Consider the following 25,193-nt stretch of genomic DNA (forward strand, 5'->3'; position numbering starts at 1 on the left):
TAACCTCACAAAGTGTGCTGGTTTTATTGGCATAAATTTAATAAGTAATTCCAGTTCCCTTCATAACCAATGGATGCAAACACGGACATTTTGTCATGATCTTAATAACTAATATTAATTCTTACAGCAAATATTACACATCACATAGTAAATACCTTTATATATACATATATATAAATTTAGGTTATAGAGTGACTTACATAGGTATTTTCTCAACTGAGGTTCCTTCCTCTCAGATGACTCTAGCTTTTGTCACATTAATATAAAATTAGCCAGCATCATCATAGACACTTGCATAAATTTTTATGTTTCTGACAACATGCTCACATATAGTAAGAATAACTAAGACATACTATCTTAACACTTTTTAGAATATAACACAATATTACTAAGTACCTCTGGGTGCTGTGCCAGAATTCAAGAGGTTTCAGACATTCCAAGAAACAGAGAAATTGAAACAAATGTAAATACTTTGTCTTACTTATTTCTATTCCTGTGATAAGACACTGTAAGCAAGACCACTGATAGCAAAAGGAATTTATTTTAAGTTTACACTTTCAGAAAGTTAGAGTCCATAGTCATCATGGTAGGGATCATGGTAGCAAGCAGGTATGGTACTAGAGCAGTAGTTAAGAGTTCACATCTTGAGAAAAATCCAGGAAATTGAGAGACAGAGACACAGAGAGAGAGAGACAGAGAGAAAGAACTGAGAATGGTGGTGTGGGCTTTATGTGAATGGCCACCCCAATGACACATCTCTAAAAAGGCCATATCCCTTCATCATTCTCAAATACTTCTGCCAAATAGAGACCAAATATTCAAATATATGAGCCTATGGGGGCAATTTTCTTTCAAACCACCACAACATCTGTGCAGGTGTGATAACTTGCCAGGCCTAAGCTGCAGAGGCTAGAGATGCTGCTGTCAAGACAAATCTGCCCATCGACTCTTGACCCACACATTTGGTGGTAAAATAGCAGATCAGTGAGGGCCACTACCATCCCTGTGAAGGGGATCCACCTGTTTATGGTGACCAGTTGATAGAGTTACAGCTATTCCTCAGTCTGGTGTGACTGATAATTCCCTAGACCTGGTTTCCCAGAAATGATATATATTTATTTTTACTTTTATTGATTCTTTGTCGGTTTGACACCATACATTCCTATCTCACTTATCTCCCTGTCCTGACATCTGCCCTCTGCCCTTGCATCCTCCCCCACCCCCAAAAATCAAAACCAAATTTAAAATAAAAAGGAAGAAGAACTTGGTCATGGAAGCTATAGTGTGACTTGTTAAGTCACAGTCACAAAGTTTGCCCTTTTTCCCATTCATCTTTACTTGCAAGTAAATATTCATTGCCATGAGCCAAAGGTCTGACTTGAGGCCTCTGGTTTCTGCTACACCAACAATAATGGGCTCTCACTGAGGCTTCTCTTGGATATCTTGTTGTTGTCCTGCCTCATGGAGATTCTGCTGTTTTGGATCTGCAGGTTCATCCCCTTCACCTGCTTCAACAATTCATAGATTTGGAGGATGCTGAGGTGGGCCAATTCAGTCCTGGCTCTGGCCATGGGTAGTAGCTGGGTTGGTCAGCTAGCTTTCCCTCATCAAATATTACCTGAACAAGTTCTCCAGCACTGCCTTGGCTAGCTCAGTCAGTGCACCTTATAGCAATGAGCAGAGCCAATTTTTCTTCTGTCTGGCCCTCAGATCCAGGTCCCCCTCACTCATATTTCCAGGGCCAGCTCTACTGCCTTGCCCAGACAAGGTGCAGAGCCCTCTCTCCCTATGGTTTTTAGAAGGTGTGTGTGTGGAGGGGGGGCAGACAGGTCAGCTCTCCTACTTTCACACATTAAGGACTGGCTTATCTGAATCCCTGATACCAAGATCAGCTCTAGTGTGCTGGCCAGGTGGGAAGCAGAAGCTGCTCTCCTACACTGCTGCTGGTGAGGGTCAGGGCTAACTTTCCCATTCTTATGGCCCCAGGAACAGCTCCCTTATTTGACAAAGGTAGTAATGAGTGAGGGGTAATGATAAGGTGGTGGCAGGTCAGTTCTCTTGCTCTTATACCTTCAGCTCACCTCTGTCCTTGACCACAGGGTCAGCTCTAGCATGTTTCCCAGCTCAGGTGCACACCTATGACAAGGCATGGGGCCACCTTTCCTGAGTTCCAGTGTAGCACGAATCTTAAAAGGTCTTATTAATGAAAATAAACCTAGAGCAAGGTATTGAGGTGAATGCTGAAATACCAGAGAAGCAGAACAAGACATAGTCACCTCACCTTGCCAATTCCTCAGCTGATCCTATTTCCTTAGACTAGAAGCCTCTGAGTACTCATCCAGAATGAATCTCAGCTAAACTATTGCTCAAAAGCCTAAAAGCTTAACCAGCTCTAGTTCCTGGTTTTCATGCCTTATATTCCTTTCTGCTTTCTACCATCACTTCCTGGGTTTAAAGGCAAGAGTCACCATTCCTGGCTGTTTCCAGTGTGGCCTTGAACTCACAGAGATCCAGATGGATCTCTGCCTCCCAAGTGATAGTATTAAAAAAGGCGTGTGCTACCACTGCCTAACCTCTATATTTAATATTGTGGCTGTTCTGTTCTCTGACCCTCAGATAAGTTTATTGGGGTGTACAATATATCAACCACATTATGGGGTGGGGGTAGGGGGTAAGCTCTTCTCTGAGGTATAAAGCTAGGTCACCTGCTGGAGTATCCAGTGAGAAGTGGGGCCAGCCATCTCAGGGCGAGTTGAAGGGCAAGGCCAGCTCAGTGCAACATGACCCCCATGCTAATATGAGCCATGGACATTACCATAGACCCCAGCTGCAGCAACATCATGAACTTACACATAGCCCTCAGCAGTAGCTCAAGCCCAGATACCACCACAGCCCCAGGGGTGAAACAGACTACTCAGACAGGCATGGCCCAGGTGGCAGCACAGTCCTCAGGCACCAATGTAGTCCCATGTGGCAGGCCAGACCCAGACATCAGAAGAAACCTTAGTGGAAACTGGAGCCATGGACACTTACCCTAAACCTCAACCTCCACAAGCCATGGACCCAGACATAGCCCTAGAAAGCAGCCTGTACCCAGATGTCTTCATGGCTCCAGGTTTAGCACAGTCTTTGGACACCTACATGATCCAAGGTGGCCAACCAGACCTTGGTCATCCACATGGCCTTTGGTGGAAAAAGAAGCCCTAAACATCAACTCGGTACCTGGCTGCTGTAGGGCCACAGACCCAGACATGGCCCTCGGCAGCGGTCCTGGCCCAGAGGACAGCATTGCCCCAGGTGACAATGCCAGCCACTCAGACCAGGTTGTACCTGGTGGCAGCATGACCCCAGATACCCTCATGGCCACAAGTTGCAGCACAGACCTCAGGCTTCTGTGTGTTCTTTGGTGGCAACATGGTCTATAGACATCAGTACACACACTGGTTATGGTAGGACCATTGACCATAGACATCCCAGACATAATTCTAGGCAGCAGCCCATCCTGGATGTCACCATGGTTCCAGGTGGCAGTACAGGCCACCCAGACTGGCATGACCCCAAAAGCAGAGTGCCACTCAGACAAAATAGCCCCAGGTGGCAGCCCAGACCCCCGGCATCAGCATGGTTTTCAATGGTCTTGGGAGCCACAGATATCAACACAGACCTTGGCTACATCAGATCATAGACCCAGACATGGCCCTTGACTGCAATTCTGGTCCTGATGATACCATGGTCCCAGCTGACAGCCCTGGCCACCCAAATTTGCCTGGCCCCACCAGAGGCACGGCCAGCCCCTGGACACCAGCATGGTCACAGGTTGTGACCTACATGCCAGGTATCCACTTGGGCTCTGCTGGCAACATGGGCCAGGAATATGAACACAGACCCTAACTGCTGCAGGATCATTGACCTAGACATGGTCCTCAACAGCATTCTAGGTCAGATTGTCACCATGGCTCCAGGTGGCTGTGCATGACCTTCAGATACCAACATAGCCCCAGGTGGCAGCCCAGACCACAGGCCCCTGCATAGCCCCTGACAGCAATAGGAGCCACAGACATCAACACAGGCCCTTTAGTCTCCTTCAGTGCCCTGGATCAAGACCTGGCCCTTGGTCATAGCCCAGGCCCCAAACATCTCCCTGGACTCAGGAGGCTAACTGGTCATTCACATCAGCGTGTTCATTGCTACTCTCACATCTCCAGATCTGCCTCTATCTCCATCGCATGAATCATTCTGCCTCTCATTCTCATCTCTCCCACCTCTCCACCCAGTACTCTCTCACCACAATGGTGCCCAGCACCCAGCATCAGGGCTAGTGTTTGGGTCACAGGTAGCATTTGATTGAGAACTGCCTGCACAGCCATAAGGGATAGTGCAGAGCTGTTGCCTTTCCTCTCTCCCATGCCCAGTCCTAGAGATGTTGGGCAGTACTTGGTATGATGGTATCTCTGGCACCAGTTGAGATCCTGGTTGATTGTTAGCCCTGCAGATCCAAAAGTCTGTTGTGGGGCGGGCATTATCTGTGTCCACTGCCAATTCAGCAAAATGACATCTTTTTTTAAAAAAGATTTACTTTATTTTTATCTGAGTATATGGTCATGCGTGTGTGTGTGTGTGTGTGTGTGTGTGTGTGTGTGTGTGTGTGTGTGTTGTTATATCCCTTGAATTGAATTGTTGTAAGAAGCTAAAGATGCTTGTGCAACTAGAGTTACAAGCAGTTGTGAGCTGACTGCTGTGGGTTCTGGGAGCTGAACTCTGGACTCATATAGGCAAGAATTCTTCATTGTCTTAACCACCAAGTCATCTCGTAAGCTTATCCTGATAGGATTTTACTATGCATCCATGCCTAGATAGACTTGATTCATTCAAGTAGAGTGGTGCCCTTTTTACAGTGAGGAATAAGTCCATCATCAGTCTGTGCTGCACTCATAGTGCTAGATAAACAATGCTATTTGAATGTCCACTCAGGTATAGGATCATCCTCCAAACTTCAAGATGGAGTCAAACTATTTATAAAATGGAGTCACAAGGCAAGGCACAGTAAAATATTTATATATGGTTTTTAGACAATATGGAACAGGACACAACCGAATCTTAATACCAGAAATCACAAAAACAAACAAAATATCATTATCTATAGATCTAATCATATTAAGTTGATTACCTGTGGTAATTTTACTACAAATATGAAAACATTAAGTTGTGAGTTATAGCTATTAAGTGGAGAATTTATCTTTTTGAAGATACTTGAGGTTGGGGGAAGGACTTTGTGGTTAAGAGTACTCATTGCTCTTCTAAAGAGGCCAAGTTCAAGTCCCAGCAACATTCTCAGCTCACAAACATGTTCCCAAGGCTCTACGTACCTCTTCTTGCCTTTGAAAGTACCTGCAAACATTCAGCATACACTCACACAGACAAACACACTTACACATAAAATTCTTTTGTTAATAAAGGTCCCCCAAAGAAGCAGAAAGAAGGAAAACTAACATCCATTGTACAGCTTTCATACTTGAGAGTGTGTGAAGATTTTTTTAAAGACTGAATAAGAGAATGAAGGCTTCCACTCACATGGTATCATACATTCATTGGTCTTTTGGTCTCTTTGGTCCTACTGAGGATGCACTACTAGGAGTTGAAGAAACACAGCCACAGTTTCTGACATAGTAGATGTCACATAAATGAAAATGGAGGAAAGGTATAAAGAAGGGATAAAAAAATATAAGAAAGTAATATTGTGGGGAAATAAAGAACAAATTTTGTTCTTGATTGGAGTGAATTTAGGTCTTTAAATGTACACATCAGGAGATTCATGTGAGCATGGGTGGGTGTGGAGTTGTTATTGCTCTGATGCTATGCATCTCTTTTTAGAAAATGTCCCTTATTTGGCCTGATCTTACTGATTAAGTTGGTTAGCCACAGAGTACCACGTGTTTCCGTCTTCCAAGGGCCGGGATTACAAGCTTATAACACCAGGCCTAGCTTTAAAATGTAGTTTCTGAGGATGAAATTCAGATCCTCATGAAGCCAATAGATCATTTTTCTCCTTTTAGCCTTGGTTCCACCTGTATCTTTGATTCTCTCATTACCCCACCTTGATGCTAGTATTATCATATAGTGATTCACAATTGTGCCAACACAGTTTTATATCATGCCTACATATCTCTAAAAACTCCCTGCTTACAAAGATAAATCTATACTCTTGGACATGGTCAGATCTGGGTACAGACAAGCAATTTTTGAAGGACATGAGAAATGGAAAACAAAAAACAAAAAACAAAAAACAAAAAACAAAAAAACACCTTAGTGTTATACATAAGGAAGCATTAAAGGAAACAAATAATATTATGATTTCTCCTCTTTTATCTCCACATTCAGAGAGATCCAAGCACCAGTTAGGGACATCTTCCAAACATTCCCAAATCACCTTCTTTTCAAGTAAAGCTAACAGAAAAAAAAAAAAAAAAAAAAAAAAAAAAAAAAAAAAAAAAAAAAAAAAAAGGACATGGCACTCTAAATGCTGTCCCTTCCCAAGCTGATAAGAGGCTTATTTAGCTCAGTGTGTGGCCACCTTAAGAGCCTGGAGGAGAGAGCCTGATGCTGGGAATTATCTCCAGGGATGAAGAGGGTTCACCTGGATGAGTGAATGACTGAGCTGATGGGAAGAGAAAAGCAAACAGAAATAGGGAGGCTTTGAAAGGACAAGAATCCCTGTTGAGTAGGGTGAGGAGGCTGTGGCCTGCAGATGCAAGGGGTGTATGTAGGTTTTCAGTAGCATGGAAATTAGAGGCCTGGAACTTGAAAAGTGTAAGGAGATATATGATTTAATTCAACCCCTATTATTTCACAGATGAGAAAAAACAACTAGAAGAGGAGGGAATGGAGAAGATTGGAAAACTGAAAGTCTCTCCACAGTGATTGTTTTAACATTTGAATCACAGATCAAAACCCCCATGGCTATAGATTATAGGTGCTCTTTCTTTTCTTTGGAATGAGAAAAGTGGGTTTCTGAAAAAGAAGCACCTTGCTGAAGTTTACGCAAGAAATTAGTTTGACAGTAAAACTTAGGGCCAGGAGTTAAGATTCTTTATTTAGCCTCTACTTGACTCTCATAAGAGTGCCTTCCTCTGTGAGAACAAGAATGAGTAAATTATCAGAAATTAGAGCACACATGTCTTTGTGAATAAGACAAATAGGGGTGAAAAGGTGTGAAAATGATATTAGAAAAAATGAAATTTTAAGTTGAAAATTATGTGATTCTGTTGAAAGAGTCAGTGCCCTAAAGGGTAAAGTATAGTTACTTTTAAAAGGTTAACTCACCTAAAGGAAAGAGCAAGAGCACATTACTCTGCAAGAATAGAGTCTCACTTTTTAGCCAAGGCTAGACCACATCACCAGCATCCAAATATCTCATATAATTTATTAACAACAACAACAAGAAAATAATAGGAGCCAATAACCATTGGTCATTGATATCTCTCAATATCAATGGTCTCAATTTCCAATAAAAATCACACACTAACAGAATGAAGGCAAAAACAGGATCTATCCTTCTGCTGCATCCAAAAAGTACACCTCAACATCAAAAGTAGACATTACCTCAGGGTACAAGTTTGGAAAAAGATATTCCAAGCAAATGGACCTAAGACAAAAGCATGTGTAGCTGTTTTAATATTTAACAAAATAGACTTCAAACCAAAACTAATCAAAAGAGATGGGGAAGGACACTACACACTCATGAAAAGTAAAATCCACCAAGATGACATTTCAGTTATTAATATCTATGCCCCAAACACAATGATACCCATATTTGTAAAAGAAACACTACTACAGCTTAAATCACATATTGACCCTAACATATTGATAGTGGAAGACAGAGACTTTGATACCCAACTCTCATCAATTGACAGGTCATCCAGACAAAAGCTAAACAGAGAAATACTGGACCTAACAGATGTTATAAGCCAAATGGAATTAACAGATATTTACAGAAAATTTCACCCAAACACAAAAGAATATACCGTCTTCTCAATACCTATGGAGCTTTCTCCAAAACTGACCACATACTTAGATACAAAGGAAATCTTAATGTATACAAGAAAAGTGAAATAACCCCCAGCATCCTATGAGACCATCACATATTAAAGCTGAAATTAAACACCAGAAGCAAAAGCAAGCTTACGAACTCATGGAAACTGAACAACTCTCAGGTGAATGACTATACTGGGTCAAGACAGAAATATAGGGATTAAAGGCTATTTAGAATTTAATGAGAATGAATGCACAACATACCCAAACTTGTGGGGCAAAGAGCAAAGTTCATAGCAGTAAGTGCCTACATAAAACAGGAGATCAAGGGGATACAAATTGGAAAGGAAGATGTCAAAGTATTTTTATTTGCAGATAATACGGTAATATACATAAGCAACCCCAAAAATTGTGCCAGGGAACTCCATGAGCTGATAAACATTTTCAGCAAAGTGGCTGGATACAAGATTAACTTAAAAAAAAAATCATTAGCCTTCTTATGTACAAGGGAAAAACAGACAAAGAAATCAGGGAAACAGCATCTTTCACCATAGCTTCAAATAATATAAAATATCTTGAGGTAACTTTAACCAAGCAACTGAAAGAGTTATATGATAAAATTCTCAAATCTTTGAGAATTATTTGAAGAAGATATCAGAAGATGGAAAGATCTCTACCATGCTCATGGATCAGTTGGATTAACATAGTAAAAATGGCCATCCTAGAACACCAGATTAATTGCAATTCCTATCAAAATTCCAACAAATTTTTACAGACCTTGAAAAGACAATTCTCAACCTCCACTGAGCTAAATCCCCAACCCTCATATGAAAAAACAAACAAACAAACAAACAAACTCAGGATAGCTAAAACAATGCAGAACAATAAATTCTGGAGTATCATCACCCCTGATTTCAAGTTCTACTATGGAGTTATAGTAACAAAAACATATGGTATTGGTATAAAAATAGACAAATTGATCAATGAATTCTAAATGAAGACCCAGACATAAATCCACACACCTATGGATATATGTTCTTTGATAAGACACCAGAAATACACTCTAGAAAAAAGACAGTGTCTTCAACAAATAGTGCAGGTCAAACTGGATATCTGCATGTAGAAGAATACAGAAAGATCGGTATTTATCATCCTGCACAAAACTCAAATTCCAGTAGATCAAAGACCTCAATATGAAAACAAATGCAGTGAACCTGATAGAAGAGAAATTGGAGAATGGCCTTGATCACATAAGACACAGTCAATAGGATAAATGGTAGTCTACAGAAGGGGTAACAATTTTAACCAACTGTAGCTGTAGAATTCCTCTCCAGGTCCCACCAAGCCCTGGCAGTCCCACAGCCCACTTCCCACTTATAAAATAAACACACAGATGCTTATATTATTTAAACTCTTCAGTCTAATGCCTCAGGCTTCTTGTTATCTAGATCTTCTATCTTAAATTAACACATTTTTATAAATCTACATCTTGCCACATGGCTTGTGGCTTACTTGCATCTTAACATCTTCTCAAGGTGGTAGCTGGCAGTGACTCTCTGACTCAGCCTTCCACTTCCCAGTATTATCCTCTCTCTTTGTCCCACCTATACTTCTTGCCTAGCTACTGGCCAATCACTGTTTTACTTATTAACCAATCACAGCAACACATTTAACATACAGAACATCCCACAGCAACCAACTCCACATCCAATAGAAGACTAATAGTCAAAATATATAAAGAACTTCAGAAATTAGATCTCCAAAAACTAAATTATGCAACTAAAAAATGGGGTATAGATCTAAACAGAGAATTCTCAATAGAGGTCTCAAATGCTTGAGAAACTCTTAAAGAAATGCACAACATCCTTAGCCATCAGGAAAATGCAAATCAAAACTACTTTGAGATTCCATCTTATACCTGTCACAATGCCTAAATCAATAACACAAGTGATTTCTCATGCTGGAGAAGTTGTTGATCAAGGGGTATATTCCTCTCTTGTTGGTTGGAATGTAAATTTATATAACCACTATGGAAATCAATATGACAGTTACTCAGAAAATTAAGAATTGATCTCCCTCAAGACCCAGCTATACCACTCTTGGGCATATACCCAAGGACACACCATCCTACCTCAAGAATACATGCCCTACTATGTTCATTGTAGCTTTCATTAATAGCCAAAACTGAATACAGCCTAGTTGTACCTCAACTGAAGAATGGATAAAGAAAATGTGGTACATTTGCACAATGGAGTATTAATTAGCTGTTTAAAAAATGACATCATGAAACTTGCAGGCAAATGGATGGAACTAGAAAAAAAAATTATCCTGAATGAGGTAACCCAGACTAAGAAAGAGAAATAATGGTATGTATTAACTTACAAGTAGATATTAGCTGTTAGATAAATGATGAACAATCTATAATCCATAGGCTCAGAGAGGTTAGGTAAAGAAGAGTGTTCTGGGGTGTGGGGATACATGGCTCTCCCTGGGAAGGGGAAATGGATTTTGCAGATAAACTGAGGGTGGATGGAGAAAGAACAGGAAGGTAAGGTGGTAGGGATGAGATGGAAGGATGGAGTACAGGGAGAGACAGCTGGAAGTGGTAGTCTTTGGGAGTGTGCTGTGGAAACCTAGTACAGTGGAAACTTCTTAGAGTCTATGAGGGTGATCATAGTGAGGACTCCCAGTAATGGGGATAAGAAGTCTCAACGGGCCATCTCTCGTTGCCAGGCAAGGCTTCCAGTGGTGGGACTGAGTTGCATTTGGTAGAGTTGTTGGTCAAAGATAGTCCATAGGCTAATGTTAGGACAGAGGATTTCCCTCCACAAACTGACAGCAGGGCCCCATTTCCAATGACATCATCAACACATCTTATTGAAAATGGAGAAGTTAAGCTGGTGCCTGCATGGTGCATTCACCCCAAAGTTCTAGCATGTTTAGTATGGGAAGATGCTCTGCTACCAAAAGAGAAACCTGGGCACCAACCCAGCCACAAAACCTTTGACTAATATTGTGTCCTGCCTACAAGATGCATTGGGGTAATGGTGGTACAAAACTTGTAGGAGCAGCCAACCAAAGTCTGATTTAACTTGAGGCACACTCCAGGAGAGACTGGCCATGCTTGCTTGGATGGTCAGAAACCAGAGAACGGAAACAAACCTATGGCGGAACCAAACATGACTGGTCTAAAAAACTACAATAACACAGAAATGATTCCTAATGATATTTTGCTATGCCCATCGATCAGTACCTTGTCCAGTTGTCATCAGAGAGGCTTTCTCAGGCAGCAGGTGGGAGCAGATGTAGAGAACCAGAGGCAGACATATGCAGAGAAAGCATCTAAATTGCAGGTCACCATCGGGTGCCTCCCTTCAGGGAATCCCACAGAAGAGGGGGCAGAAAGATTACTGGAGTCAGACGGATAGAGGGCACCAAGAGAATATGGCCTCCTGAATCAACTAAGTAGGGTGCATAGGGGCTCACAGAGAGTGAAGGACAAGTGCAGGGTGTGCATGGGTCTGAATCCTGTCTTCTACATTTATGTTGTCCCTGTTAGCTTGGTGTTTTTGTCGTACTCCTAACTGTGGGAGTGGGTTGCCTCTGACTCTTTTGCCTGCTTTTGGAACTTTTTTCCTCTTGTTGGGTTAACTTGTCAAGTTTCGGTGTGAGGGTTTTTGGCTTGTCTTATTAAATTTTGTTTTGCTGTGTTTGGTTACTGTCTCTTGGAGGCCTACTCTTTTCTGGTGGAAAATGGAGGGGGAGTGGATCTGGGAAGGAGAGGTAAGGTGGCAGCTAGGAAGAGTCAAGGGAAGCAAACAGTTGTCAGGATGTATTGTGAAAAACGAGTCTATTTTCAGTTTTGTTTTGTTTTTTAAATGGAAACAGGTTTATTTTGACTTTTAGCTTGAGGATATAGTCAGTGCAGTTGACCATGGGGACAACAGTATGAGGATGCTTGGTACACCATGTCTGTAATCAGGAAGCATAGATGAATGAATACTGGTATTCAGCTAACTTTCTGTTTTTCATTCAGGCTGAGACTGTGGATTATGGAATGCTGCTGTTCTGATTTAGTGATGGTCTTCCTCTCTTTAAACTGTTGTAGACACACTAAGAGATGCTTTCCCATAGATCCTAAATCTGTACATGTTGATGATACTAACCATCAAAACATTATATAATATTCTTCTTCATCATAGCATAGGGCAATCATATGTCATCCTTATAAATGTATTAAAGTTTTGGATATTTTGTTAGAAACTGGGATTTCTTAATTAAAATATCCAATCTTCTACAAAGAGCCTTGCAAGAGAAGAACTTGTCTCATTTCTACAACATCCAGGCCAATAAAATCTACAAAAACATTCAAGTTCTTAGATTCTGAAACATGTTTGCCTCTTGGGTCAACCACTTCTATGTTTAGGCAGAAGGTCATCCAGGCTGAGTGCCATAGCACTCTGAAAGCAGTCACTTAGACCAAGTGTAGTAGGTCTGGACATTCAATTCATTTGAGCAGTTTTATCAGCATGATAACATCAGAACCTGGAATACATACAGTGATGATGTGAGAAATGCAAAATATTGGACCCCTGGCCCTAGAAAGCCAACTTCTTTGAAATATCCTACTGTACAAGTAGACACTATGCTATTGGAGGTTGTTTCCTGGCATTTCTCATTCCCTGTACTCTGCAATTCAGCTTTGTTTTCCTTCTCAGAACTTCATGGATGTCATGCCAGCAGCTACTTGCAACACCTCCAACTCTGGCACATAGTGCAAAGCCTTCCAGGATTTCTTTTGAAATCTTGGTGGAAAACCTGTTTATTCCACAACGCTTGTATTCCTTATGCCTACAAAATAAGCATCGTATGACTGATGTTAAAGTTATGCTTTTGGCTAGAGCAGAATCTCAGCCTTTTGAAACCACAGCTATTGTAGCTTCTAAGTACTTTAATGGCTGAACAGAGATCAACATATAACACATGGGTTTATAGCAGCCTATGAGTGTGTCTGGCTCATGAAACAGGCTCTCAGTTTCTACTCTCGAAGATGGGCTGCATTATATAGGACATCCCATGGCTTGCTAAGGAGACCAGTATTCTTAAGATAGGAGAAAGGCAATGAGTATAGATAGAAATTCAAGACCAGATTTACATTTGACAAAGCAACATAAGAAATGGATTAGGGTTGAAGAGGAAGGAGAAAGTTTGAGTTGACAGCCAATTAGAAAATTTCTATCACTGCAATGGATGTGATATTTTTATGGGGCGATATTGATGAGGATGCTTGGAGATATTTAAGGGCAAAATTAACATAACTGATATCTAGATTGAGGCTTTACGAGGGAAAGTTCAGCAGAACACTCAATGTATCTACTTATCTAATGACAGATTGACATCTTATCATGGTACAAGTGAGTGCCCTTCCCCCAGCAGCATTCAAACATAGGACAGATTTCTGACTGACATGTAGTCCATAGACAGCAACAACTGGATATGCAAGCAGATAAAGTCTCCCAGCCCTGAAGGTCCATGATCCCTATGTTTCTGTGACTGTCTTTATCACTAAAAAGAGCAAATGATTTGTTTAGTCAATGAAGAATATAGACAAACTTCACTCCTCGATACAAATTACCTTCATTTTGCAGGCAGCTATCTGCTTTTTACAGGGCAGGCATCCATTACCTCTCTGAGGAGCTTAAGGAAAGTTGAAACTTAAAACAAATGGGAGACTCTGTCTTTTCCTAACTTCTTTTTGGCAATTGACAGTTTCATACATTTTTTTTTTGTATGTTGAATTTTAGTTATTTTCACCCCTATCACTTTCTCTCACCCCTGCTTCCACTTCTCCTTAACAAACCCCTTTTCTCCTTTAATGTCTTCTTTTTTGTGAATGGTTCACAGAGTTTATCCAGCTGCTTTTCCAAAGCATAGGGGAGAAGTTATGCAGTGGAACAAGGAAAGCCTATTTATGACCACAACACCAAAGGAAATGACCTCCTCTCCAATGAAAGTTAATTGCCAGTAGTTCCTCTGGGAGGCATAGGGCATCATGGATACCTGTCTCATCCATGATAAAATGTCTAAGGGCCCAATCTTGTGCAGATAGCCATAGCTATAGAGATATGCTAAGTGCAATGGTGCTGTCATGTCTGGAGGACATCTTTATGCTGCAAATCTTCCCATCATCTGGTTCTTGACTTGCTTCCTTTGAAAATAATACTTCTCTACCTTATTTCAAATATATTTTCATTATTCTGACTTTGGCTTAGTGACTAATTACTTCTATACTCTTCTTGTCTCTTCGATACTTCTGTGCACATTGTACATCTACCTTAGAAATCATTTCTCCTTTTGTAGCACTTCCCTAATTACACTCAGCTCATTTCAGTGATAACAATCCCACTAGTAATAACAGAACCATTCCCTTAGTGTGACTTGTGTGGCAGGTACTGGGCATGGCTCTTTGGGAACCGTGCTCCATTATGCCTCAATGAGAGTCCAATAGATGCCAATGTTACACCCATGGAACTGGGTGGAGATGGGCACCGGCTATGATTTTCAGTCTCTTGTGTCTCCAAACAAAGAACGGGACCAAGGACACGTATATGTAATAGAAAAAGAGACCATTTATTTTAAAAAAAGAAGAGAAACTCGCTTATTCAAGGCCATAAATATTGAAATTGGGCTTTCAAAACACAATTTTCAAATTCCCCTATTGAAAGGAATTTTGTGTGTATATATATATATTTGAGGAGGGAGCTGGTTAGTGTGCCAGAACTTGTAACGAGGGCTTTTTTCATCACTACCTCCCTGGCTCAGAGTGGCCTAGACAGATTTTCAGGGTCCCTAGACTCCAGCCGCCAATCCGTCTCCCGGCCAGCAGAGGGCAGCTGCAGGAAGCTGTCCAAGGACAACTTCCACCCCCATTAGAGCTAATTAAGCCGCGCGAGACAAGAGGCAAGTGCTTTTCTGCAGCGTAAAAGCAAACAGAAATACTCCTGGGCTGAGGGGGGTCCGTTGGGAGAGACGATTATCAGCTTCCAAGAAATCGGCTGGATGGCTGGATGGAGCCTCCTCGGTGGCTGCAAACAGAGCCCAGTCCCAGGGGAACCGGTCTTAGGGGCTTCTCAAGAGCCCCTGCTCTTGCAGCAGGCCCAGGAAGCAGAGAAAATCTGGGCCAGAGATAAAGATGCATTGGAGCCAGTTGAGTGCCTAGAGCCAAAAGGGCAGACTGTTTTGAGCAGAAAACCCAACACAGGCCCACCAAGAAATGCATAGGACGTCAACAAAGCCTGTGCACTCTAAATGCTGAAAATTCAATATTTTGAACTAACAATTTGTGTGGAAACCCAGACAATTCCAAGCAAATCATATGTTTGGCTATTTTTCCACCGCCACTGAATGCACACACAGTGAACATTCACATGCTAACACACACACACACACACACACACACACACCACCACCACCACCACCACCACCACCACTACCAACAACAACAACAACAAATGAAAACATACACACACACAACCGAAACAAACAAACGAACAAGAAATGAAAGATTCATCTAGCAATTCACATGCATCCTGAGGTTGCAGCCCCTGCTGGTTTTAGTTCAGAAGACGCAAATTCCCGTCACATTTGCAGCATAAATCTGTGCAACCATGATCAAGCTAAGGAACCATTTCGAGTCTCAAGTTTCTTTATGTATAAGATGGAAGAGCCAGCCCAGTATGGTTTCTTAGGGTCTTACAATTTGGAAACGTTAAGTCCTCAGTTGGAAAGTGGGTGACCTAGGTAAACACATCAAGTGTCAAGGAACCTGTAGACCGCTCCCCATTTCTGTACCAACCCTCAAACCTTAGTGGGCACAGCCCAGGCCGCATTCGTGTGCCCAGATCACATTAGTATCACTAAGGGTCTCTAGAACTATCTGACAAGCTAAGACCCATAACAATACACCTACTACTTTCTCGCTGTGACCACAATCATAATGAATATGAGGACTTTTTATTCTGCCCTCCTTTTTTCACTTAACTAGTACAGAGCATAAAAACTTCACAAACATATTTTTAAATGGCTGCAGACTGTTTCCTGACATGTGCATCTGAACACTTTTAGTTCTCTATTTGGAAGTCCCCCACAAACATTCTATCTACTATAAATAATTCTCAGGGGGAAAAAAATCTTAGTGTCGTATTTTCCCTGTTTTTTTTTTTATTCTTATTTTATCAAAAAGTCTAAAATTAAATTACTAAAATTAAATCATATTCTAAGATCCTTTGCGCCCAATGCCAAAATGTTTTCCAAAGCAATCCCCTGGTCCATATGTCTGCCAGGAACACATGAGTTTTGACATCATTGCATGTTCACAGCTTTGGTTTAAACTTTGGGTTTGCCAACTCAGTAGGCAAACGTTATCTAGTGGCTTTAATCAGCCTTTCTTTGATTATTAGAGAGTGAACCATTTTTTCTTGTGCTTGGTAACTGGTTGTATGTATTTCATCTTTGGGGAATTGTCTGCTTATACCCTCTGTTCATTTATCTGCTGGGGTCGTAGTAAATTTAATTGATTTTCATGGGCTCATTACATACTAAGATAGTAATCCTTTGTTATGTTCACTATAATTTTCTGGTTTGCTTTATGCCTTTTCCTTTGTGACTTCTGTCGCTTCCAAGCTTATGCAGCCACACATTCCCCAGAGACCTGATAAATATTCATTTCTAATTTCTCATTTTTTTTTCTCTCTGGGTGAGAAAATTCTTGTAAACTCAAGATTCCACAAGATTATTACATACTTGTGGTTCTGGATTTAAAGATGAGCACTCCCAGTACTGAGTTATGTTCCATGATATAGACCTCTGATGTGCTTTAGGTTTCTTTTGTACTTTCCTCATCCTTTAGATTGTAACTTCCATGAAGGTAAAGACAAGATTTGCCTCGTTCCACCTATACACTAGGACCACAATGCCAGTCACATAGGATGGGTAAATACTAAATATCTACTCTGCAAATATCTCCCTGATAAAGCCCCAGGAAAAATACTCAAATTTTAGGCCCACATTCAAGAATGCAGAATGGATGGTCAGGTGTATGAGGCCACCTGGGACACCAGAGAGGGTATGCCCAGAAGACACGATAGCCATTGCCCAACTGAACCCACAGATGATCCTGATATGCAGAAAATGATGCTAAGAGCACAGGGTGGTGTAACCACGACAGGTATGTGCTGGATATGGAAATTAGACTTTACTGCTGAAGGGCTTTAAAACCGTTCTGACATTTCAGCCACAAAATTTCCATTCTCCACTGTGCAGCCAAGGTGATCTTTTCCAAAGGTAAAATCTGAGCATGTCACTCTGCCCTACACTCTGAATATGTTTCCCTAGCAAGTAGGATATCATTGAGATTTATGATAGTCCCTAGGGCCTTGCATTGCTCATCCCCCCAATCTTCCTGCTGGTCTCCTCTTGCTTATATACTAACTCTTCTTGTGGGGCAATAATACCAGTTGGATTAATTCAGTCCCCTTGCAGAACTGTGGCTGCCAGGCTTGTAGATGATGGTTAAATTTACCTGGCCATATTAAGTAAGTAAACTCATGAGCAGCTGGAATCACAGAGATAATGTATGAGCAGGATCAAGCATGTGTTTCAGAAAAATAATTCAACAGACTCACTACCGGGTCCATCTAACCAGATAGAAGGAACAGTGTGGGCATAGAAATGAATGAGATGAGAAGCTCTTCTGAGAGGAGGATTTGATCCAGAGAATCCAAAGCTAGAAGAGTGATTTGCACTTTGGTACTGGAAGGGAAAGAAAATAAAAGTGCAGGCATCCTAACAAAAAATAGCAAGAAGAGAATGTAGCTCTCACTCTACATCAAGCATACTTCTTCTGGCAGCAGACAGAGACTATTACAGACATTCACAACTGAGCAAAATGAAGAGGATAACTTATTGTGAGGTGTCTGCCCACAGCTAATACATCCATAACACAAACTCTATACCTAAAGATTAGAAAACATCATCACAGATGAGGAAGCGGAGAGACAAGAGGCCCAGGACATCCCCTGCATAGTTGTGTGTTCCACATTGACAAGGAAACTGTATCCATAAAATCTCAACAATATGTTTGCTTAAATAAGGTCCACACAATGACAACACCAGCTCATGTCCATGAAAAGGATAGGGGGAATCTCCTAAGGACTCAACTCTACATAAAGAACTATAGAAAATGAATGGCTGTTGAGAGAGGAGACTCAATCATCTATAAGGACAAGCCTTCTAATAGGTTACCCAATCCCAAGCAGTCATTCCTCTAAACACACACATGCTAGCAACACTCAGTGGACACAGCAGATTTGGGGTGTGTGTGTGTGTGTAATAGTAATACTTAAAGAAGAAAATGCCATGGATTTGAGTGGATGTGAGAGGGATATGAGAAGAGTTTGGGAAAGAGGAAGGGATAGAAATTTTGTAAATATAATACTTATGTAAAAATAATAACAAGCATTATATTTATATAGTGCTATGGCTTCCAAAGACTTAGACAGGATCCCACAATAGTTTCACCACCATCATTCCAAGAAAGACAGGAGAAATCATTTTAATATTCCAGATGAGAAAACTGAGGCTCTGGAGTTAGCCTAGCATCTCACAGCTTGTGAGCAGAGGATGCAGCTGGGAACTGTGGTTTCCACCCAACATCTGCAGATAAATGTTCTGTGTCCCCATTTCCAGCTGTAGATGCCCTGCAGACTATTGCAGTGGATGAAATCATGCCTTAGGGTTAATGATCCAGATGAATAATTTTATATGACTTTTGGTCTGGAAAAGGGAATTACAGTATCTTGTTCTCCTTAAGAGAGTTAAAATATCCAGGCCAGAGAAGAAGTAGTTTGCTGCCACATTAACTGTAAATGCCATTTGCTTGCAATTATATCTCCACATCTGACTTTTTCTTCCTTCTCTCATGGCTGAAATGACAAGAAAATGGAGTAAAAGAAGGAAGAGACAAACAATTGATAGAAAGAGACAAGTAATGATGCATCTTTTCAAGCAGGCAGACAGCCTGGAAGACCTAGACGTCCTTATTCCCTCCTTCAGAGAAGAACATCTTCATTGAGGCAGCAATTAAAGCCAAATGGCTGTGCAGAAAGCAGGCCAGGACTAGAGGAAGAGTTTCTGGATCCATGAGTTACAGAAGTGGAGGGAAGAGAATGGAATCCTTTACAAATCTCATTAATGGAATCACTCCCAACCTTCTCACTTGGCATATCCTAAGCTTACCCATTATTTAAATGTGAGCTGCTTCTCAGAGTTTAAAAAAGCCTTATGTATCTGTCATGTTTCCTTGATTTAGAGAAAGAAGCAGAAAACAATGGGACATCTAGACCTGCAGCTTTCGTTGAGCCTGAGAACTAAGTACAATGAAGTCATGGCACAGAAAATGATCCCACGTGGGAGATTCCAAAAGGTACATTATCAGCCATTCACAATGTTAGCTCAATATAGCTGAAAGGGAAAGGACCATTTTAAAAGCCACCTCTAGTCACAGCATATGTCTACAATGTATATTTGTACTAAAGCTAAGTGTTGTCCAAGAAAATATTAGCTATATCAATAGAATTTTTACCCAAATATAAATTCCATATCACACCCTTTCTGACAATCTACCAAACAATGGACATGTTGTAGCATCATCAGTCAACCTATTTTTCTTTCTTCTTTCTCTCACTTTTTTCTTCTTCCCTTCAATTATTTATTTTGCTTTACAGTTCCTGTTCTTTTTCCAAACTTCACCCTTACTATGAACTGAAATCCATATTTTATATAGTTTCCTGTGTTAAGGAAAACTGAGTTCTTCTTCTGACATACTGTCTAAAATCATTATATTAATATTTTAAAGTTTACTTGGGTTGTTCAATCTATATTTACACTTATGTATAGAAATCATTTTGAAGTAAGAGAGTCTGTATGTATGAATGCCACAGGAGTGTGTGTGTGTGTGTGTGTGTGTGTGTGTGTGTGTGTGTGTGTGCATGTGTAACTAAAGACTCATGGAAGGGAAAGGAAGAGAGGTGGACAGGAAACACAAATCATATTCATTTATTTATTTATTAAACTAATGAAAAATAGAGAAATATTTGTTGCAAGCTCACTGTAAGCTAGGTCCTATCCTGGCCCTATTCCCACAAGTACCCAATGTTTCAAGTAGGGAAAAGTAATCAGGAAAACCTATAACAAAGGTCATATGAGAACTTTAATGGTAAATGAGAATCATTGACTTTAGAATCATCTCTCATAACATTGAAACTACCTAGGTAAAGACTACAAATAATGGTAAACCTACAGATAAAAGGGAGGACATAGTTCAGGAAGCCAAAATGGCTGGGATCTACAAAATGGACATATGGTACCAACGTTGAAAATAACAGTGGTAAATGCTAAAAGATAGGAGAGGATACATTTGTTTATATGTGTGTGCTTATATCTTTAAATGGAAAAACAAAAGTATAGACAATTGAAAATCTACAAGGAGACATTGTCTTCTGATTCTGCTAGAAGTGAAAAACCTTGGATGTAGCTCAGGGTTCTTAGACTGCAATGGTTGTTGGGTGTGCAAAATGAGGGAAGCTAAAATCAGAGAAAGAGTTTTCAAAATATAGTTTTTCTTAAAATGAGTGCACAAAGATGATGGACTACTGGACAGATGCCTATGAAGAGATACTTTGTCACTTGCACACATTTGAAGGAGAGAAGGCACTGAAGGAAACACCAGTACAATCTTGTGTTGAGGTTTCACTGGGAGGGATTGGTGCCAATAAGACAGGCAGGTTTAGCATTAGTTAGCTTAATCAGTTCCTTGTGCTCCAAGGCACATGAACTGCCCCTGTGATCTAGTTTAGAATCTAAAATACTAAACTCAGGCTGTGGTGTATAACTCAGTGTAGTTTATCATGGGGGAGGTTCAGTGCTTAAGTTGCAGTAACAACAAAAATAAGATAATAATGAAAAAGCTGATCAGACAAAAAGGAGTAGAATTGTGCTAATAATAAAAAGGTAGGAAAGTTGGAAGAAGGAAGCAGGACAAGAAATATAAAACAATAGTTAAATGACACTAAGTTAAAGAGATATAATGCTTAGCATAGTAACAATAGACCTGAAAATTGCTGATAAAATAGATATCTGGCCTCACTGAGTCATAATTGTGTGATATAATGCATATATTTATGAGCTGTATATCATCATTTACATATGAACATCATGTTGTGCCTGATAAATGTAATTTCATTCAACTGTCAACTCAAAAATATAGTTAGTAGACACATATCAATAAAATTCCTGGGAATTTGGGCCCTCAGTTTCCTACTCCATTAGATACAATAAATATCATGCACATTAAAGCATGATAATTGGGATTGAACCAGAAAATGCAAAGTTTAATTGGTAGTAAGGATTAAGTAAATGAAAATATGATCATTGTTTTAAAATTATTTCCCAAAGGAAATAAGCATATCCTATTGATCTGATATCAGTCAGATCTCTCTAACTCTGTCTCTAAACTGTAGGAAAAGAAAAAAGATTTTCTAGTGGTGATGAGTTACCTGTTTGAGGGAGTCTTTGAGGAGATTGAGTCCAGTGAACAGAGATACTAACAAGCAGTCTAATTAATTAAATGAAGGACTGGGCTACAGTATTTCCCAAGATGTTCTGGCTTTGAGGACTCAAGTATTGTGGGTCTCACAACAGTAAACCTGGTTGATCATAAGACCTTTTGAAGTTAAGATTTCATCATTACCCAGTTTTGATACATTGGAGCCATTAAAAAAGCTTAGACACACATAGATTTCCTGAAAAGAAGCTAGAGATAGAAAAAGGTAGAACATAGAGTTAATCTGGTTTTCCCTTTATAAGGCTGGAAGACCTCTAATAACTCAGGTTGAGGAACTTTGCTAAAATATTAACAGTTCACAAGCAACTGCTGTTTCTCAACTTAATTAGAACCTGACTTGCAGAAGTGCACTTTTTGAAAGAGGTTTGTTAGCCAAATGCCACCCCATCCTCAATTCTGCAATTCAGGAAAGATGAATGGATCCAATATGTAGATATTTGGTTAATGCCCTGGGAGCAAAGATAGATAGATTGAGTTAGATGGGAACACAAATCACTTTCCAGCTTAGGAACAGTCATCAGTAACTCTGGTCATCTCTGGGTATACACTCACATGAGGGCCTTAGGAAAGTATTCAGAATGCAATATCCCACTCATCATGCTACGTGACATTCAGCAAATCCTTAGATTTCTTTATTCTGAGCAACTTCTCAGCTTAGAAGGGCATTCCTTCCACAAAGACTTCGAGCATTAGCATAGAGAGACATAAAATACTCTTAGGTTTAATCATAGGAAGTGATTCCTAAGTCATACTCTCCTGACCTCTGTGTTAACCATCAAGCAAAGTATGACAGGGAGACTCAAAAGATTAAACACATATATATTTTTAATTTATCTTTCAGCTTGTTCTGATTACTTATTTACTCTTTTGGCTTCCCAATAGCAAACAATCTTAGTTCAGTTCCATATGTTTGACAATCATTCAAAGTTCATCATATTCCTGGTTCTATGCACTAGCCCCCATCTTCTCTTGACTTACTTTTATTAATTTTTTGAATAGGCATACAATAATTTCACATATTTAGAGCCCAGTATGATACTTAAATAATGGATTCGGTATATAATTATTGTATCAGGGTGATTAGCATTTTATGTCCAAATGCTGTTTTATCATTTCTTTATGTTTGTCTTCACACTGATCTTCTGTTTCTTCATAAACTTCCACAAGTTATTGTTGACTACAGTCACCCTCCTGTGCTTGCTTTAGGACACTCAAACTTATTTTTCCTCTTTGGTTTTGTTTTAGTACCCATCATATAGCAACTTTCCTTATCTGTACTTTCCCATCCATTCTTGCTCTATGAATTGTTACTATACTCTTCTGTGCACTGCTCACTCGTGAACATGATTCATTTTGTCTATTCATGTCTCAACATTTTGTCTTCTCCACTCCAGAAGACAATTCATCAGATCCAGTTGGCAATTGCAGAGTATTTTGTGCCTTGTTATACCATTCTGGAGACTATATGGTAACAGCATCACTATGTGTCAGGGCTATACTAAATAGTTTAGATATTAATACCAGCTTATGGTGGAAGCTAGCATATTACAATAAGAAAACTAAGAAAGCCTATGGTCCTATGGTTAAAGTCAATATTTGAATGTATGACTCTCTGTTTTCCAATTAATATCCAAATTTACTTCTTTCAGACATCAAATTTTTTTTTGTTGTAAGTTTAAAACACTGTAGAGTTTACACAGAAAGCTTTCATCTTAAACGCATCTTGTGCTCATGGAGATGCTATATGGCTAGTTTTTTTTTTTTTCTTTCTTTCTGATGTCATCAGCCTTGTGCTTTTCACCATGCTCCTCCTTTGTCTGCTCTATTCTTTTTTGTCTGGTTTTTATCAAGAGATTTCCTACTCATCTTACATACCAACCACTGATTCCCTTGTCCTCACTCCTCCTGCCTCCCAACCTTCTCCCCTAACTCACCCCCCATTCCTACCTCCTCCAAGGCAAGGTCTCCCAAGGTGAGTCAGAAGAGCGTGGTACATTCAGTTCAGGCAGGTCCAAGCCTCTCCTCCCTGCACCAAGGATGTACAAGTGTCCTGCCATAGGCACTAGGCTCCAACAAGCTGGCTCATGCACTGGAGACAGGTCTCGATTTCACTGTGTAGGCCACCCCTATACAGTTCAAGCTAAACAGCTAGCCAAACTAGTAGAAACACATGAACTGTGGACCAATAGCTGAGGAGCCCCTAGTACTGGACTAGGACCTCTGGATAAGCGATACATCTAGATCTTAGAACCATAATATCTGGACTATATGATGTAATCATGTTCAGAATACCTGATAATATGCTTTTAACTTACTTTTAATTAAAGTATAGGAGTTTAGATATTTTGTAAAATTTCATTTGTATATTTTCTACTTATTGTTATGTAAATTTTACATATGTTATGTTTAATTCTATTTTTTTTTTCATTTTCTCATCTGGAGTTTAAGAAACATCTATATACCTGGTCAAGACATCTCTCTTTTTGACCAATTCACACATGCATGTACCAAGCACTGATTCAAGGCTAGTAACCTACATTATATCCAAGTGGGTTTCTCTGTTCATTCAACTATTAATAAATTCAACAATTATTGTAGCCCAAAGAATTCCAAACTAAGATTGCCTTCAGAGTCAGCTGGTCTACCTAGGACCCTTTAAATCAGAACTCAGAAGAAGGGTGCATGTAGAGATAACCTTGTGTAGCTCTGTAGTCTCCCAGGTTGTTTTAGTTTGCATTTGCTTCAATGTCCAAAAGGGACATAAGGAGAAAGTCAACCAAATCATTTCCTAAAATTGAGCCATATCATACCTGGAATCTCCTATCTATTAAGCCCATAATGGGGGAAAATTACATTACATCAATGCACAACTTACAAATATATAGATTAGTAAGGGCTGAGAATAATTTTGTAATATTTGGTGAAGCTCAGGATTAATATTTCAAATTGTACCATTCAGACAGAATTTAGTGTTTAAAATTGAAAATTTATGTTCTTATTACTGGCTACTACTTCTGTATTACCAAAGAAAACACAGAAACCTAAAAAATTCCATGACTTTCCAAGTTTATTCAGAGTAAGGAGCAGCACCCAAACTATACTCAAATCTTATTCTTTTGCATGTATCCTTATGCTTCTTAAATTTGGATTTGTCTTTGAAAATAACTGTGACTTGTTCAATTACCATATATCTGATGGCCTTTCTTAATACAATTTTACTTTTGTTGACATAAAAATGGATTTTTAATTATGGAGCACATTCCTGCTAATAAGAAAATGGGGAGAAGGACTTCTACCACCTTCCAAAAGATGAAAGGATGAAACATTGGAATCAAATATAAATATTTTCTAAGTAAACCCTCAAAGGCAATGAAAAGTTTAAAAAAAAAATCACAGACTAGCAGAAACTTAGTTTGGACAGATTTCTATGAAACAATTGCTTTACTGATCAGCTAGAGATCAGTAGTATACATTTATGTACATA

Source organism: Onychomys torridus, chromosome 2, assembly GCF_903995425.1.
Source record: "Onychomys torridus chromosome 2, mOncTor1.1, whole genome shotgun sequence".
NCBI lineage: Eukaryota > Metazoa > Chordata > Mammalia > Rodentia > Cricetidae > Onychomys > Onychomys torridus.